The sequence below is a fragment of the Pleurodeles waltl genome, chromosome 2_1, assembly GCF_031143425.1.
Source record: "Pleurodeles waltl isolate 20211129_DDA chromosome 2_1, aPleWal1.hap1.20221129, whole genome shotgun sequence".
NCBI classification, from domain to species: Eukaryota; Metazoa; Chordata; class Amphibia; order Caudata; family Salamandridae; genus Pleurodeles; species Pleurodeles waltl.
The window spans coordinates 747,027,842-747,044,938 of NC_090438.1; positions in this window are offsets into that span (position 1 = coordinate 747,027,842).

Sequence of the window (17,097 nt, forward strand, 5' to 3'; positions counted from 1 at the left end):
GGCCTGCAGCACTGGTTGTGCCACCCAACTAAATAGCTCTGTAATCATGTCTCAGACCTGCCATTGTAGTGTCTGTGTGTGCAGTTTTAACTGTAAATTCGACTTGGCAAGTGTACCCTCTTGCCGGGCCTAAACCTTCCCTTTTCTTACATGTCAGACACCCCTAAGGTAGGCCCTAGGTAGCCCAAGGCAGGGTGCAGTGTAGGGTTAAGGTAGGACATATAGGCCCTCATTACAACCCTGGCGGTCGGTGTCAAAGCGGCAGTAATATCGCCAACAGGCCAGCGGTAAAAAAAATGGGATTACGACCGTGGCGGAGACCGCCAACATAGACAGCCACTTCAACACTCCGACCACCACGGCGGTACAAACAAACAGCGCGACGGTAACCGCCAACAGACAGGCGGAAGACAATGTACCAGCCACTCTATTATGACACACCAATCCGCCACCTTTTCAGGGACGGAACCAATGTGATCAAAAACACGGTGGAAACAGTACACAGAAGGGGAAATCACTCACCTCTCCACACCCCATGAGGAACCAGGAAGCCATGGAGCCAGAACTTCACATCCTGCCGGCGATCGTCTTCCTGCTCCTCTATCAGGAGCGCCAGAGACGGCAGCGACAACCACGGTGAGTACTGCACCTACAACACAGGGGAGGGGGAGGGAAAAGAGAGTGACACACACACGCAACACACAACACCCCCACCCCCACTCTCACCCACAACACCACACACACAAATACATGCTGCAACATTACATATACATCCCCCCACCCCCCTTCAATAATGCAAGTACAAAAGGAATTGATTTGAACCAATGTAATCGATAAAAATCCAGTACTCAAAACAATAAATATAGTATATATAATTATGTACATCAACTACACAAGTCCGGATAGTGCACCAATCATTGTCCGTGGACCACTGGGCCAAAAATGCATGGGTGAGGCCCGCACTCGATACCTGACTCCAAACGGAGAGAACACTGGAAGGACATCAGATGGAAAATAAACACCTCAGGGGGATGGGGAGGGGGGCACCTCAGCCTGATGAACGCACAACGCCACTGCTCCATGAGGGGGCTCCACGCCCACTGCTGTATCCTGGGGAGTGCAAAGCCACAGTCTCTCAAGTCTTTCCAGTGGGTGGTTTGCCACTGCTCTATCCTGGGGAGTGCAAAGCCACAGTCTTTAAAGTGGATAACAGTCTCCACTGGTTCTGGCGGGGGCTTTGTGCCCAGAGTGCTTCATCGTGCCAAGGACAGAGGTAGTGGATGTCTTTCTCCACTGGTTCAGGAGGGGGCTTTGTGCCCAGAGTGCTTCATCCTGCCAAGGACTGAGGTAGTGGATGTCTTTCTCCACTGGTTCTGGAGGGGGCTTTGTGCCCAGAGTGCTTCATCGTGCCAAGGACAGAGGTAGTGGATAAAAGTCTCCACTGGTTCTGGAGGGGCCTTTGTGCCCAGAGTGCATCATCCTGCCCAGGACAGAGGTAGTGGATGTCTTTCTCCACTGGTTCTGGAGGGGGATTTGTGCCCAGAGTGCTTCATCCTACCAAGGACACAGGTAGTGGATAACAGTCTCCACTGGTTCTGGAGGGGGCTTTGTGCCCAGAGTGCTTCATCGTGCCAAGGACAGAGGTAGTGCATGTCTTTCTCCACTGGTTCCGGAGGGGGCTTTGTGCCCAGAGTGCTTCATCCTGTCAAGGACTGAGGTAGTGGATGTCTTTCTCCACTGGTTCTGGAGGGGGCTTTGTGCCCAGAGTGCTTCATCCTGCCAAGGACAGAGGTAGTGGATAACAGTCTCCATTGGTTCTGGAGGGGGCTTTGTGCCCAGAGTGCTTCATCCTACCAAGGACAGAGGTAGTGGATGTCTTTCTCCACTGGTTCTGGAGGGGGCTTTGTGCCCAGAGTGCTTCATCCTACCAAGGACAGAGGTAGTGGATAACAGTCTCCACTGGTTCTGGAGGGGGCTTTGTGCCCAGAGTGCTTCATCCTGCCAAGGACAGAGGTAGCGGCTGAATCTCTCCACTGAAAGTGATGCATCATTGAAGCTGGCCAGGCTCCTGGAACTCACCACCAGCCTCGGACGACTGACCACTGGGCATGACAGCCATGTCTGCGGTGGTGCCACTGGCTCAGGATGTGGCGGGGCCGCTGGCGGTGCTGGCGGCGGTGTCATTCGTGGCGGTGCTTGCGGCAGGCTCAGTGGCAGCAGTGTTGGGAGCGGGCTCAGTGGCAGCGGTGCTGGCGGCGGGCTCAGTGGCAGTGGTGCTGGCGGCTGGCTCAGTGACAGCGGTGCTGGCGGCGGGCTCAGTGGCAGCGGTGCTGATGGCGGGCTCAGTGGCAGCGGTGCTGGTGGTGGGCTCAGTGGCAGTGGGGCTGGCGGCGGACTCAGTGGCAGTGGTGCTGGTGGTGGGCTCAGTGACTGCGGTGCTGGTGGTGGGCTCAGTGGCAGCGGTGCTTGCGGCGGGCACAGTGACTGCGGTGCTTGCGGCGGGCTCGGTGGCAGTGGTGCTGGCGGTGGGCTCAGTGGCAGCAGTGCTGGTGGCTGGCTCAGTGGCAGCGGTGCTGGCGGTGGGCTCAGTGACTGCGGTGCTGGTGGCGGGTCTGTGGTGATGCAGATGGCAGTGCAGGTGGCGGCCTTCTCCGTCGTACAGGTTGGCGTAGACGTGGACAGAAGGTGTGACACAGGTCCCTCAGTCGGTGCCACCATGCCCTCTCCTGACCTGCCCTTCACTTTCTGGCCCTTCCCCACCTTGGATGGTGGTGCTACTGTCTTGCCACTATCCCCTTTCGGTTTCCCTGAGCCCTTGGTGGCAGGTGTCTTCGGCTTCTCCCTCCGAGATGTGGGCAACTTTTTAAGTTCAGCAGGTGGAGGAATGTCCTTGCCCTCGCCCCGAGGCACACTGGCAGCCCTGATGGTTGGCGCACTCCAATAGCCCGCAGTTGCTGGCACCACTGTGCCTGGTGATGTGGTGGCTGAGGTGCTGGGTTGGGACCTCGAAAGCCTGGCCCTAGGGGACGGGTAGGGGGGAGGTGTAGGGAAGAGGTCAATATTAGCCAGGAAAAGTTTTTTAGACACACTGGGTAGGGTAGATAGAGGGGGTTTGGAAGTGGAGGAAGCGGTAGTGATTGTAAAAGGTGTACGTCTGCTGAATTTGGGTGAAGGTGCATGGGCTGGAGGCTGTTGTGAGGTGGATGGCTGTTGGGTGGGTGTGTGCCTGCGTTTGTGTACTTTGGGAGGACGGCTCACAGACACACTGGGAGAGGACACAGGGCATGTGTGAATGGCAGTGGGGGTGGTGAGTGCACGTGAGCGGTGTGTGGTGATGGCCGTGCTGGTGATGAGGTAGTGGCTGAAGATGTAGTGCATACAGGTGTGAGTGGAGACGAGACTGGGAGGGAGGAGGGAGAAGTGGAGGAGGGGGACACAGTGGAGGCAGTGGCTGTTGGTATGTCTGCATGGGTATGATGCTTGTGTGAGTGCCTGTGGGATGTGTGGTGCTTATGTTTGCCTGCGCCACACTTGTGTGTTGAGGTGTGTGCATGCTGGTCTGATGGTGTGCTTGGGATAGTCTGAGGTACAGGAGATTGAATTTGGGTCAAGGAGGTTGGAGGGGGGAGGCTGGACACAGGGACAATGGCTGCCATCATTGCTGAGGCCAGAGCCTGAAATGCTCTCTGTTGGGCTGCCTGACCAGAATAAATGCCCTCCAGGTATGCATTTGTTTGATGCAAATGCCTCTCAACACCCTGGATGGCATTCAGAATGGTAGACTGCCCAACAGTGAGGGATCTCAGGAAGTTAATTGCCTCCTCACTGAGGGCAGCAGGGCTGACTGGGGCAGGGCCTGAGGTGCCTGGGGCGAAGGAGATGCCCACCCTCCTGGGTGAACGGGCACGGGACACACGCTGAGGGGCTGCTGGGAGGGCGGTGCTGGTAGGGGGGGTGGCGGCTATACCTGTGGATGTGGGGTCACAGAGGGGCCCACCACTGCAAGGGAGTTCCCATCAGAGGAGGAGTCGCTGTCGCTGGTCTCTGCTCCTGTCGCCGACGTGGAGCTCCCCTCGCCCTCCGTCCCACTGGTGGCTTCAGACTCCGTTGTCTCGCCCTCCAGGGCCAAGTGGGATGCGGCTCCCTCCTGCTTCGGTGCCACTGCTCCTCCGGCAGATGATGCTATTGCACACAAGAACAGGGAGACTACAAAAAGGGGGGAAAGACAGAAGAAAGAAATGTTCAGTGCATGCAATACCACTACCGTTGGCGGACACTACAGACACTGCAGACCTCAGCACTACGCCACGCACTAACAGTTCCTAGATTATTCACAAGGCTACGGGGTACAAGGCCTATGCCCGATTGCTGCACACATGGAAGTCACAGGAGCCTGACTAGGTGTAGATGGCTCTTACGACTGGTGGGGTTGAGGTGCCACATAGCCTGCCTCACAAGGGACCTTGCCTACAAACTTCGCCCTGGCCTAGGGGAACCCACTGCCCACCTCCCCCACCCAGACACCTTGTAATGCGCACAGAGTCAGATGAATGTGTCTGTACTCACCCCCTTGTGGCTGCTGAGATGCCCTCAAGCGCCCATCCAACTCCGGATACGCCACAGCCAGGATCCGGAACACCAGGGGGGTCATGGTGCGACGGGCACCCCTCCCATGTTGGGAGGCCATCCCCAGCTGGGCCTCCGCCGTCTTCTTGCTCCAGCGGCGAATGTCTTCCCATCTTTTCCGGCAGTGGGTGCTCCGTCTGTGGTGGACCCCCAGGGTCCTGACTTCCTTGGCGATGGCACGCCAAATATCCTTCTTCTGGTCGGCGCTGACCTAGAGGAACAGTACAGGGGAAAACGTAAATCTTTCACCATCCAGACCGTCATAGTCATTGACCCACGTTCCCACCCTTGCCCTGACGCACATATACTCACCGTCCGCACATGCAGGCCACAGTTCCCCCCCCATTTATCTTTCATCCACACCACTCCAACCAGGCATTGCCCATGCAGTATGCTCACAGTGTTCTCACCTGTTTGTCTGGAGGACCATAGAGTAGCGTGTACTGGGGGAGGACCCCATCCACTAACTTCTCCAACCCCTCCGAAGTGAAGGCAGGGGCCCTTTCTCTTGACACATGAGCCATCGTCGCTTCCAGACTGAGGTTACAGCAGCACTTGCAGTTCAACTCCTGTTGAAGGTCAGGTATCAAGTAAGTGAACAGATAGCAAATGGTGGTTACGTCCACGGTGGTGCGTCACCGCCGGCGTACATCGTCATTGGCTCCTCGGACCCATAGTGTCCAATGTTAACCAATGCTGGATTGCGCTGCGGTCTTCGACCGCCTACCGCGACGGTGTTGAACGCCAGCGCAGTTACCTCATATCCCCTTGTCCCACCTTACAGGTCAGGCAGCCGCCATTTCAGGGGACCTCATGGCAAGAATAATAACTGCGTCACACCTGTATAAGCTAGGAATACGGACAGACAAAGGCACGTAGAGAAAATGTAATGTTTTTGAAAAACAGCATTGTGATACCTAAGTGTTGTATGACCCTCTGCTCACCGTTCTCCTCCATAGGGCATGTCCGCTGGGGCAGGTGATGAGATGGCGGCATCCTCCAGTGTACAGACCGCTGGTGGACCTGTCAACAATGGATGAGAGACACGTAATAATCACCTACAGACTTGATCGTGCAACAATACATGAACTGCGTGCCCAGTTGGAGCCAGACCTGATGTCAGCTATCCGCCATCCGACAGGGATCCCCCCTCTAGTGCAGGTCCTGTCAGTACTCCATTTCCTGGCAAGTGGGTCTTTTCAAACACCAGTGGCTATTTCATCAGGGATGTCCCAGCCAATGTTCTCCAACGTGTTGTCCAGAGTGTTGTCTGCCCTGCTGAAACACATGCACAGCTACATCATTTTCCCTCAGGTGGAGGATTTGCCTACAGTGAAAGGTGACTTCTATGCCCTGGGACATATCCCCAACATCATAGGTGCCATTGATGGGACACATGTGGCCTTGGTTCCCACCGCAGGAGTGAACAGGTGTACAGAAACAGGAAGAGCTACCATTCAATGAATGTGCAGATGGTGTGTTTGGCCGAACAGTACATCTCCCATGTGAATGCCAAGTTTCCTGGCTCTGTGCATTGCGCTTACATTCTGAGGAATAGCAGCATCCCTTATGTGATGGGGCAACTCCAGAGGCACTTTGTGTGGCTAATAGGTGAGGACAAGGACCCTATACCCTGTGAATAGTTGTCTGGGTCTGGGGTTGTCCCTATGGGTTAGTGTGTGTCTAACAGTTGCCCATCAACATTTGCAGGTGACTCTGGTTACCCCAACCTGTTGTGGCTACTGACCCCAGTGAGAAATCCCAGGACAAGGGCAGAGGAACGTTACAATGAGGCACCTGGGCGAACTAGGAGGATTATAGAAAGAACCTTCGGCCTCCTGAAGGCCAGGTTCCGGTGCCTCCATATGACAGGTGGTTCTCTCTGCTACTCACCAAAGAAGGTGTGCCAGATCATCATGGCCTGCTGTATGCTGCACAACCTGGCTTTGCGTTGACAGGTTCCTTTTCTGCAGGAGGATGGTCCAGCTCGAGGTCTTGTGGCAGCTGTGGAGCCTGTGGACAGTGAAGAAGAGGATGCAAAAGAAGAGGATGTCGACAACAGAAACAATGTTATCCAGCAACACTTCCAGTGAGACACAGGTAAGAAGATATCACTGCCTCACACATCTCATACTATTGTTTAAACTATCATAGGTCTATCACTTTCACCCAGTGTATGGACCCTGACTTGTCACTTTGGCTTTCCATTTCACAGGTGTGGGTCCCACAGTGTGACCTCTGCTATATTTCCTCATGGACTAGAGCTGTGTAACATCGGTATGTTGACAATAATATTGACATTGCTATTTTCCATAGTTATTGTAAATACACATTTGTGAAAGCACAGACTGACTCCAGATTGTTTTGTGATTGATGTGTGTTTATTTTTGTGCAAATAAGTGGAGGGGGTTGTAAAATGGTCAGCGGTGATGGTGGAGGAATGTCCATGGAAGAGTCCAGTCTATTTGTTTTACAGATGCATTGTCCAAAGGGGCATAGGAAGTGGAGCTATGGCAGTTTAAGGATGGACAGGGTGACAAAGTGGGACAGAAGGATGACATTCAGGGGGTCTCATTTCCTGGCAGGGGTCTTGGCAATGTTCTCTGTCTTGTTCCTGGATTTCAGGGACCGTTTGCGGGGTGGCTCTCCATCTGTAGGGGGTGGGGTGCTGGTGTTGTGGCCCTGTGGCGGTGCCTCCTGTCCACTAGCGCCGGAGGAGGTGGTGGCCTGTTCATCATCCAGGCTAGTGTCAGGGGCCCCTTGTTGTGCCACAGTGTCCCTCCTGGTGTTGACTAGGTCCTGCAGCACCCCTACAGTGGTGACCAGGGTGGTGTTGATGGACTTGAGTTCCTCACTGATCCCCAGATAGTGTTCCACCTGCAGCCGCTGGGTCTCCTGAAAGTTGGCCAGTACCGTTGCCATTGTCTCCTGGGAATGATGGTACGCTCCCATGATGTTGGAGAGGGCCTCGTGGAGAGTGGGTTCCCTGGGCCTGTCCTCCCCCTGTCGCACAGCAGTCCTCCCAGTTCCCCTGTTTTCCTGTGCCTCTGTCCCCTGAACCATGTGCCCACTGCCACTTCCCCCAGGTCCCTTATATTCTTGGGGTGGTGGGTTTGCCTGGGTTCCCTGTAGTGGTGGACACACTGCTGCTTCATGTGTCCTGGGGACAGAGGGATTCGCCCGCTGGGTGGGTGCTGTGCTGGTGTTTCCTGAGGGGGGAGGCTTTGTGGTGGCTTGTGCCAGTGTCAGGGGAACCGACTGTCCAGAGGTCCCAGATGGGCTGGGCTGGTCATCTTGATCCAGTTGTACAGAGCTGCTGTCATCACTGTGGGCCTCTTCTGTGGGGGGAGTGGACATGTCTGAAACCTCCTGTCCGGTGACGTTGGGTAGGGGTCCTGCAGGGGTGTAAAGGCATGATTATTGCATCTGTGTGTGCCATTGTGTGCAATTGGTGAGTGACCCTGTACTCCAGTGCTTGCATTCATTTCAAGGTCCTTGTGTGATATTTGGTTTGGGGTCTGTGTGGGTATCTGTAGTGGACATACTTTGGTGATGGGTGTCCATGCTTTGGTGCTGCATGCAGGGCTTGATGTTGGGATGGGTGGTTTGTGATAGTGAGACATATGTGAGGTGTTGGAGCGATGGGGGTGAGGGTGAGGGTGGGGTATGTGATGGCATGCAGGTAGGGTGGGGGATATAATAGTTAAGATCTGACTTACCAGAGTCCATTCCTCCTGCTACTCCTGTGAGGCCCTCAGAATGCAGTATTGTCAAGACTTGCTCCTCCCATGTTGTTAGATGTAGGGGAGGAGGTGGGGATCCACCACCAGTCCTCCGTACTGCAATCTGGTGTCTTGAGACCACGGAACACACCTTCCACCGTAGGTCATTCCACCTCTTCCTGATGTCATCCCGTGTTCTTGGATGCTGTCCCACTGCGTTGACCCTGTCGACAATTCTTTGCCATAGCTCCATCTTCCTAGCAATGGAGGTGTGCTGCACCTGTGATCCGAATAGCTGTGGCTCTACCCGGAAGATTTCCTCCACCATGACCCTGATCTGCTCCACTGAGAACCTGGGGTGTCATTGTGGTGCCATGATGTGGTGTGGGTGATGTGTGGGGTGGGGTGTGTTGTGATGTGTGAGGGGATGTGTTTGTGTGTGTTGTCTGAGGTACGTGGATGTTGTGTGAGTGATGATGTTGTGTGTCTGTGGATGCAAGTGTTGTTTCTGGTGGTGTCTCTCTCTGGCCTTCTTTCGCAATTATGGTCATAAGGGTTTGTGGGTGATGTGGGTGTGTGTTTTTTATATTGGATTGGGTGTGTGGGAGTGGTGTGTATATGTGTATCAGGTGTATGTATTTTGAATTGTCCAATGTGGTTGTGTTTTGTAAATGTGTGTGTATTTTGAGCGCGGCGGTGTGTACGCCAATGGAATACCGCAGTTGAAAGGCCGCTGCGTGGATTTGTGGCTTGTGATAGTGTGGGCGTATTCCTGTTGGCGTGACGGTGGAGGTTTTCTTATCGCCAGTTTATCACTGACCTTGTGTGGCAGACTTGTGTGGGTGTCTGGATTTTGGCAGATTCCAAGCTGTGGGTCGTAATAGCTGTAGCGGATTTCTGCCGCCGCAGCGGTGTGTAGGCAGTCCTCTGCACAGCAGTAAGCGGGATTTACCGCCAATGTTGTAATGAGGGCAATAGTAATGTGTTTTGTATGTCCTGACAGTGAAATCTTGCTAAATTAGTTTTTCACTTTTGCAAGGTCTGTCCCTTCCATAGGTTAACATGGGGGCTACCTTTAAATCTGATTAATGTGTAGATTCCCTTTGGGAGCGCATGGACATGTGGAGTTTGGGGTCTCTGAGCTCACAATTTAAAAATACATCTTTTAGTAAAGTTGATTTTAAGATTGTGCGTTTGAAAATGCCACTTTTATAAAGTGAGCATTTTCTTGCTTACACCATTTCTGTGACTCTGTTCCTGTTTGTGGATTCCCTGTCTGGGTCAGTTTGACAGTTGGGCTGGTTGCACCTCACACTAGATAGTGACACAAAAGGAGCTGGAGTGTAGTCTGCATTTCCTGATGAGCCATCTGTGCTAGCAGGGAGGGCAAGAGTGGTCACTTACACCTGAAAGGGCTGTGCCTGTCCTCACACAATGCAGTCTCCGACCCCCTGGTGAGTGTCTGGGTCCTGGCCTGGGCAAGGCAGGATTTTGCATTCAAAAGAGACTTTACTTTGAAGTAGGCCTACTTCAAAGGAGAAATTGGGTATAAGAAGGGCACCCACAACCACAAACTTTAGAACACTTCTGAAACAAGAGGAACCTTTGCCTGGAGAAGAGCTGAAGAGCTGAGGAGAAGTGTTGCCCTGCCTGTGCTTTGTGGAGCTATCCTGCAGTTGCTGCTTCTGCCAGAGTAAGAGGGCAAAGACTGGACTTTGTGTGCCTTCCAGCTTGTGAAGAAATCTCCAAGGGCTTGATTTGAGTTGTTTGAAGTCTCAGGGACAGCAAAGACTTCTGTCTGCCAGCACCTGGAGTCTCTGGAGTGACTCCTGCTCTGACAAGTGGTGCCCTATCCATTCCCTGGGCCCTTGAAAGGAAAGCTGGTGGAAATCCAAGCGGACGACTTCGGACTGACGCCGCTGCTGAATCCGGTGATGCCTCCTGCAACCGACTCCGTGATCTTCGCTGGAAAGTGATGACCCTGGCAGGCCCGATGCCGCTGCAGCCCCACTCGGTGGAAGTTGCCACACCACGTCGTGACTGAAGCCGCTCGAAGTGCGCGGAGTCAACGTTTCACACACTACCCCTACTTTGCGCATCAACTTGTTTTCACCCTTCACGAAAGGTACTGTACTTGGGGGTCTACGCGACTCCGTGTCCGGCGCCGCTGGTGTTGGCTTGTTGGGAACTACTCGGTCATGATGCCGTCTTAACACCTCATCGAAGCATTTTGTGTTTCTAAGCACTATTTATGAGTTTAATCTTTAAAAATTCATGACTTGTGTATGTCAGATTTTTGTTGTTTTGGTCTTGTTTTGTTTAGAAAAATATTTCCTATTTTTTCTAAACTGGGGTTGTGTCATTTTGTAGTGTTTTCATTGAGTTACTGTGTGTGTTGGTTCTAATACTTTACTCCTAGCACTCTGAAGTTAAGCCTACTGCTCTGCCAAGCTACCAAGGGGGTAAGCAGGGGTAAGCTGAGGGTGATTCTCTTTTACCCTGACTAGAGTGAGGGTCCTTGCTTGAACAGGGGTTCACCTGACTGTCAACCAAAGACCCTATTTCTAACACGATCGTACTGCCAACAGGCTGGCGGTACAAATCGCCATATTCTGACTGCGACCGGTGGTTTACCGCCATGGTTGTCCCGGCGGTCAGAATCCGCCAGGCAGCGCTGTTTGCAGCGCTGCCCTGGGGATTTTAACCCCCCTTCCCGCCAGCCTGTCCATCGCGGAAAGGCTTGCGGTAAGGGGAGTCGCTGGGGCCCCTTGGCATGGGCAGTGCAGGGGCCCCTAGTCACAGCCCCATCGCGGGCAGACAGTGAAAAGCGCGATGGGTGCTGCTGCTCCCTCCGCACTGCCACATTGCCGCCGGCTCAATTAGGAGCCGGCTGGAATGTTATGGGCGACATCCCCGCTGGGCCCAGCGGGGATGTCCAAATGAGGCTGACTGGTTGTTTAGCCTTGGCTGTCGGCCTTGTCCGACCGCCAAGGTTGTAATGAGGGCCTATATATCCTACCTTAACCATACACTGCACCCTGCCCTTGGGCTACCTAGGGCCTACCTTAGGGGTGTCTGACATGTAAGAAAAGGGAAGGTTTAGGCCTGGCAAGTGGGTACACTTGCCGAGTCGAATTTACATTTAAAACTGCACACACAGACACTGCAGTGGCAGGGCTGAGACATGATTACAGAGCTACTTATGTGGGTGGCACAACCAGTGCTGCAGGCCCACTAGTAGCATTTAAGTTACAGGCCCTGGACCCTCTAATGCACTTTACTAGGGCCTTACTAGTGAACCAAATATGCCCATCATGGATAAGCCAATTACATAAACATTTTGTAAAGGAACACTTGCACTTAAGCACTGGTTAGCAGTGGTAAAGTGCCCAGAGTAACAAAAACTGCAAAATAAGAGTCCAGCACACATCAACAACCTGGGGAACAGAGGCAAAAAGTTAAGGGAGACCACGCCAAGGATGAAAAGGCACTAGGCCTATGCACACTAGTGAGGTGCCATTTTTATAGGGAGACTTGGGGGAATGCTGGGTGGAAGGAAGTTTGTGGCTCCCCTCAGATTCCAGAATTGTCCATCACCGAAATGTGAGGGGAAAAAGTGTTGTTTTCTCCAAATTTTGAGGTTTGCAAAGGATTCTGGGTAATATTACCTGGTGAGGTAATCCCATTCTGAATTTCCTTTGATGTCAAATTTTCAAAAATGTATGGGTTTGCTAGGTTTGCAAATTCAGAATGTGGTGACTTGTGGGGCAGTCACCAGGTTCTATTACTCAAAATCCATTGCAAACCTCTAAATTTGGCAAAAAAACACTTTTTCCAGGTCACCCTCTTCTAAATTTCCCTAAATGTCTAGTTTTTAAAAATGTTTAGGTTTGGTAGGTTTCCCTAGGTGCTGTTTGAGATAGAGGACAAGGACCACAGCTAGGCACTTTGGAAAAAACCTGTCAGTTTTCTTTGGGAAAATATGATGTGTCCATGTTGTGATTTGGGGCATTTCCTGTCGCAGACACTAGGCCTACCCACACACGTGAGGTACCATTTTTATCAGGAGACCTAGAGGGACGCTGGTTAGAATTAGGTTTGTGGCTCCCCTCACATTCTAGAACTTTCCATCACCGATATGTGAGGAAAAAGTGTTTTGTTGCCACATTTTGAGGTTTGCAAAGGATTCTGGGTAATAGAACATGGTGAGAGCCCCACAAGTCACCCCATTCTGAATTCCCACAGACGTCTAGTTTTAGAAAATGTACAGGTTTGCTAGGTTTCTCTAGGTGCCGGATAGGATAGAAGCCAAAATCCAAAGATAGGCACTTTGCAAATAACAGGTCAGTTTTCTTTGGGAAAATGTTATGTTTCCACTTTGTATTTTAGGGCATTTCCTGTCGTGGGCACTAGACCTACCCACACAAGTGAGGTACCATTTTTATCGGGAGAAGGGGGGTAATGATGGGTAGAGGAAAGTTTGTGGCTCTATTCATATTCCAGAACTTTGCAGCGCCAAAATGTTATGAAAAGGTTTTTTTTGCCACATTGTGAGGTTTACAAAGAATTCTGAATAATAGGTATCTGGTGAGGGCCCTACAAGTCAGCCCATCCTAGATTCCCCTAGGTGTCTAGTTTAGAAAGATGCACAGGTTTGGTAGGTTTCTATAGGTGCTTGCTGAGCTACAGGCCAAAATCCACAGCTAGGCAATTTCCCAAAAACACGTCATATTTCAATGTTAAAATGGGATGTGTGCATGTTGCAGTTCCTGTCGCGGGCATTAAGCCTACCAACACAAGTGGGGTACCATTTCTATCAGGAGATTTGGGGGAACAGAGAATAGAAGAACAAGTGTTATTGCCCCTTGTCTTTCTCTACATTTTTTCCTTCCAAATGTAAGAATTCAGAGATGTGCAAATAACCACTGCTTCTCTACACCTTATCTTGTGCCCATTGTGAAAATACAAAAGTTTCCTTGATGCCTATTTTTCACTCTTTCTATTTTACCAAATAAATTGCTGAATACCTGGTATACAATGAAAACCCATTAAAAGGTGCAGCTCATTTATTGGTGCTGGGTACCTAGGGTTCTTGTTTAACCTACACGCCCTATGTATCCCCACAACCAGAAGAGTCCAGCAGATGCGACATATATTGCTGTTGAAAATTGGACACTGCAAAGAAAAAGTTACACAGTAAAACAGTTAGAAAAATGTCTGTTTTTTCACCTCAATTTCAGTTTTTTTTAAATTTCAGCTGTTATTTTGTGTAGGAAAACCTTGTAGGATCTACACAAATTACCCCTTGCTGAATTCAGAATTTTGTTTACTGTTCAGAAACATTTAGTTGTCCAGGACCCAGACTTGGTTTTATAGCCATTTCTGTCACTAACTGGAAGGAGGCTAAAAGCACAAAAAGATAGTAAAAATGGGGTGTGTCCCAGTAAAATGCCAAAACTGTGTTAAAAATGTGTGACAGTTCTTGAAAGCTGGGAAGATGGTGATTGTAGAACAGCCAACCCATTTTCAGGGGAAAAAACACATGCTTTCTTCTGCAGCACTTTTTTCCCGTTGTATGCAAAAAATCCAAATTTTAGCTGTATTTTGGCAAATTCTTGGTCTCCTTCAGGGGAACCCACTAACCCTAGGTACCTCTAGAATCCCTAGGATGTTGAAAAAAAGAACGCAAATTTGGCATGGGTAGCTTATGTGGAAAATAAGCTATGAGGGCATGAGCTCAAACTGCCCCAAATAGCCAAAAAAAGGCTTGGCTCATGAGGGTGAAAAGGCCTGGCAGCGAAGGGGTTAAAGTCCACCACGTTTCCCAATATGCTCATATTGGAGTTAGAATAGTAAATTTGCATTGTTTATTTATTTACTTTGAAATATTTATTATAGTCAATTTGAATTATCAATCAAATTTTTTGTCTGTTAAAATACGTTTTATTCAGATTGGTATTTTAAATTTGCTATAATAATATTTAGAAAAAATGTTACTAAAGAATGAATGTTTTTGTGTTAGGGAGGTTAAAATGTAGGTTTTTTTTTTGTATTTAAAAAAAATAAAAGTTGAGTTTCTGCTTTTCCAGGCTAGAGATGGTTGGCCTATGTTGTTAGTAAAGAGTCTTACTTTTAATGCTTGTAGTTCATGCTATCGAGTCTAGATATGGTTGGCCTATGTTGTTAGTACAGAGTCTTACTTTCAATGCTTGGAGTTTGTGCATTTGTTTAGTTTGTTTGGAGATGTATGTTTTGAGTTGGATTAGGGATTGTTTTATTCTGAGCTCCTGCTTCCTTTATTCTTAGCTGCTGGTTCCATTCTTCTTTTTGAAGTATTTCTAGGAATTTGTATGGTGGCTTCTTCTAAATGTTCTGGGAAGAAATTTTGCCACCATTCCACTGCGTTATTTGTCTATTCTTCTTGGGACATGGTTCTGTCATGCTTTCATTCCAACATGGAATATAAAGCTTTGATTTGAGTCTGTTGTCTGACCTGTGCCAAGAACCAACTCAAGTATCCTCAAAAGCATCCATTAGTGGAGCTAGTTTTGTTTCACGTTGTTGATAATATGAGGATTCAAATAGGATATCTTAGTGTGCAGAGACTTTTGTTACAGGGACATATGCTAAAGCTATTAGCTTTTTAATTTCAAGTGCAAATTCTAGGTTAGATGCATATTCTATGATCAGAGTGGATTTTTGTAGGTGCCTCCACAGGCTCTAGTTAAAGTTCTAGTAGAAGTCCTGAACTGCAGCTTTTGTGAACTTATATTGGCCTCTTTGAGGTCCTGTACAATATTTCTGACTTCTATTTCAATAACAATAGGGGATGGTTATGTTCTCTAACACTTTCCACTATTTCATTTTTAGTGGAGGCCCTGCCATAGCATGGCTTTGAGTAATATGTTGTGTGTTATCTCCTTACTAATAATATATTCCTCATAATTTAATAATACATTCCCTTCTGGAGTTAGATGTATTGTGCCATTTCTAATATTTTATTTGCAGTCATTGTGTTCTGTCTGCTTACCTAGATACCAGGACACTGTGTGCTCCACATGCTTGGTGGCCTCTGTGCTCTACTTCCTAGGCCCTGTGTTTTATTTGCTCTTCTTAAGCCGACATGTCCCTGTTCCCTAAGTCTCCGGTCTCTGGGTCTCCTTCTTTGCTTCTCAGGCCTGTTTGCTCATGTACTCTCTGTGCACGCTAGGTCTTCTGGTCCCTGTGCTCTCTGCATCCTCTGTGGGCCTTCTGGTCTATGCTTTCTCTGTGCTACTTAGGACTACTGATCCCTGTGCTCTCCCTATATGTTTGAGGCCTACTGAGCTCATAAAGCACCAACTAACCATTATAACTACACAATGAGGTTCTTTGGTTGGGAATGGAGAGCTTACTTTGTTTTGAAATAAAGGTGTGGGATACACTAAGAATAATGGAAGCTGAAGAAAAAGGGCAAATAGCATTGATGATGACATTTCAATAAAGAAGCATGTTACCTCACATGTCCAGTGTACAAACACAGACCTTTTACAGACACCCATGAAAGGCGGGAGCATAGAGAAGAGCACAAGCACAGATATATTCTGACAACTGAATGGAATCTGGACAACTAGTGGCAGTGGCTCACAATTTGGATATTGTGTCAATACATTATGATCTTCAATTGGTGCCTGTGTTGCTGAAATGTGAATTAACCTTAAAAAAACAAAAGACAAGAGGTGTCTGGCAAAACAGGAACAGTTTGTTTAATTAAACATTACAGCAGGGAGAGCAGTTACAGAACCGGGTTCTAAGGACCGTGTCTCCATGCAGTTTGGAGTGGAGTTTCATATGTTTCATATAAATAATTAAAACTTTCCTTTCTTGGTTAAGAATGTGAATTGTTGTCATGCAGTCATAAATAAGGTCCTGATAATAAATTCAAGTGGGCCTTGACCCTGCATGCTCACAGTGTGGGCCAGAGAGTATTTGTCCAGACATCCGGTCTGAGGGATGCGTGGTCACTGTGTGTTGTTGTGCATGCTGTGTTCTGATTTGTAAAGTGTTCCTAACTACACGTGGCATCTAACTTTATAGTGTTCTTGGGAATGCACGCGTTCCTCTGGCCATGTGTTTTTTTATTGGGGCCAATCTCCTGGGACCATGGTGGTATTTTTGTGCTATCTGTGGGATTGGATCTAAGTTTCCTGTTTGCGTGTTTGTCTGCTGGCTGCACGCCACACCACCTATAACCTGTCAGTCAGTAACCTCAGGCCTAGGACTCAGAGCCTGCCTGACCACGTATCGTTGTGCCGGGGTTGATGAAGAGTTCACATCAGGGGAATCTAATAATGTGCTGTCACTTCATTCTTATATATGAATGTATTGTTTTGTACATATACATTGACTATTTCAATATTAACATTCCCCTGTCTAGTTGAATTTTCAGCTACACCATCCAACCCATATGTCATGGCAGTCACATTGTTGGGAGCTTGTTGTCCCACTTCCCTAGCTACTTGCATTCTACACAATTTGAGGACTGCGTATTTACAGTAGGAGTTCCCCACTTGCAGGGAACCACACAAAAACAGTCCTACGATGAAAATGAGCGACAATGATGTGCATAGATTTCTCAGCCACTAGAAGCTGGGAGAACCAGTTAATGAACTACTCCTCCTCAGGGGCACCTCCCTTGTCATGCATGTCTTTTTGTAGTCAGTTCAATGCTTGGATGACAAGAGTCAGAGTTCCATTGTGCATGCCATTG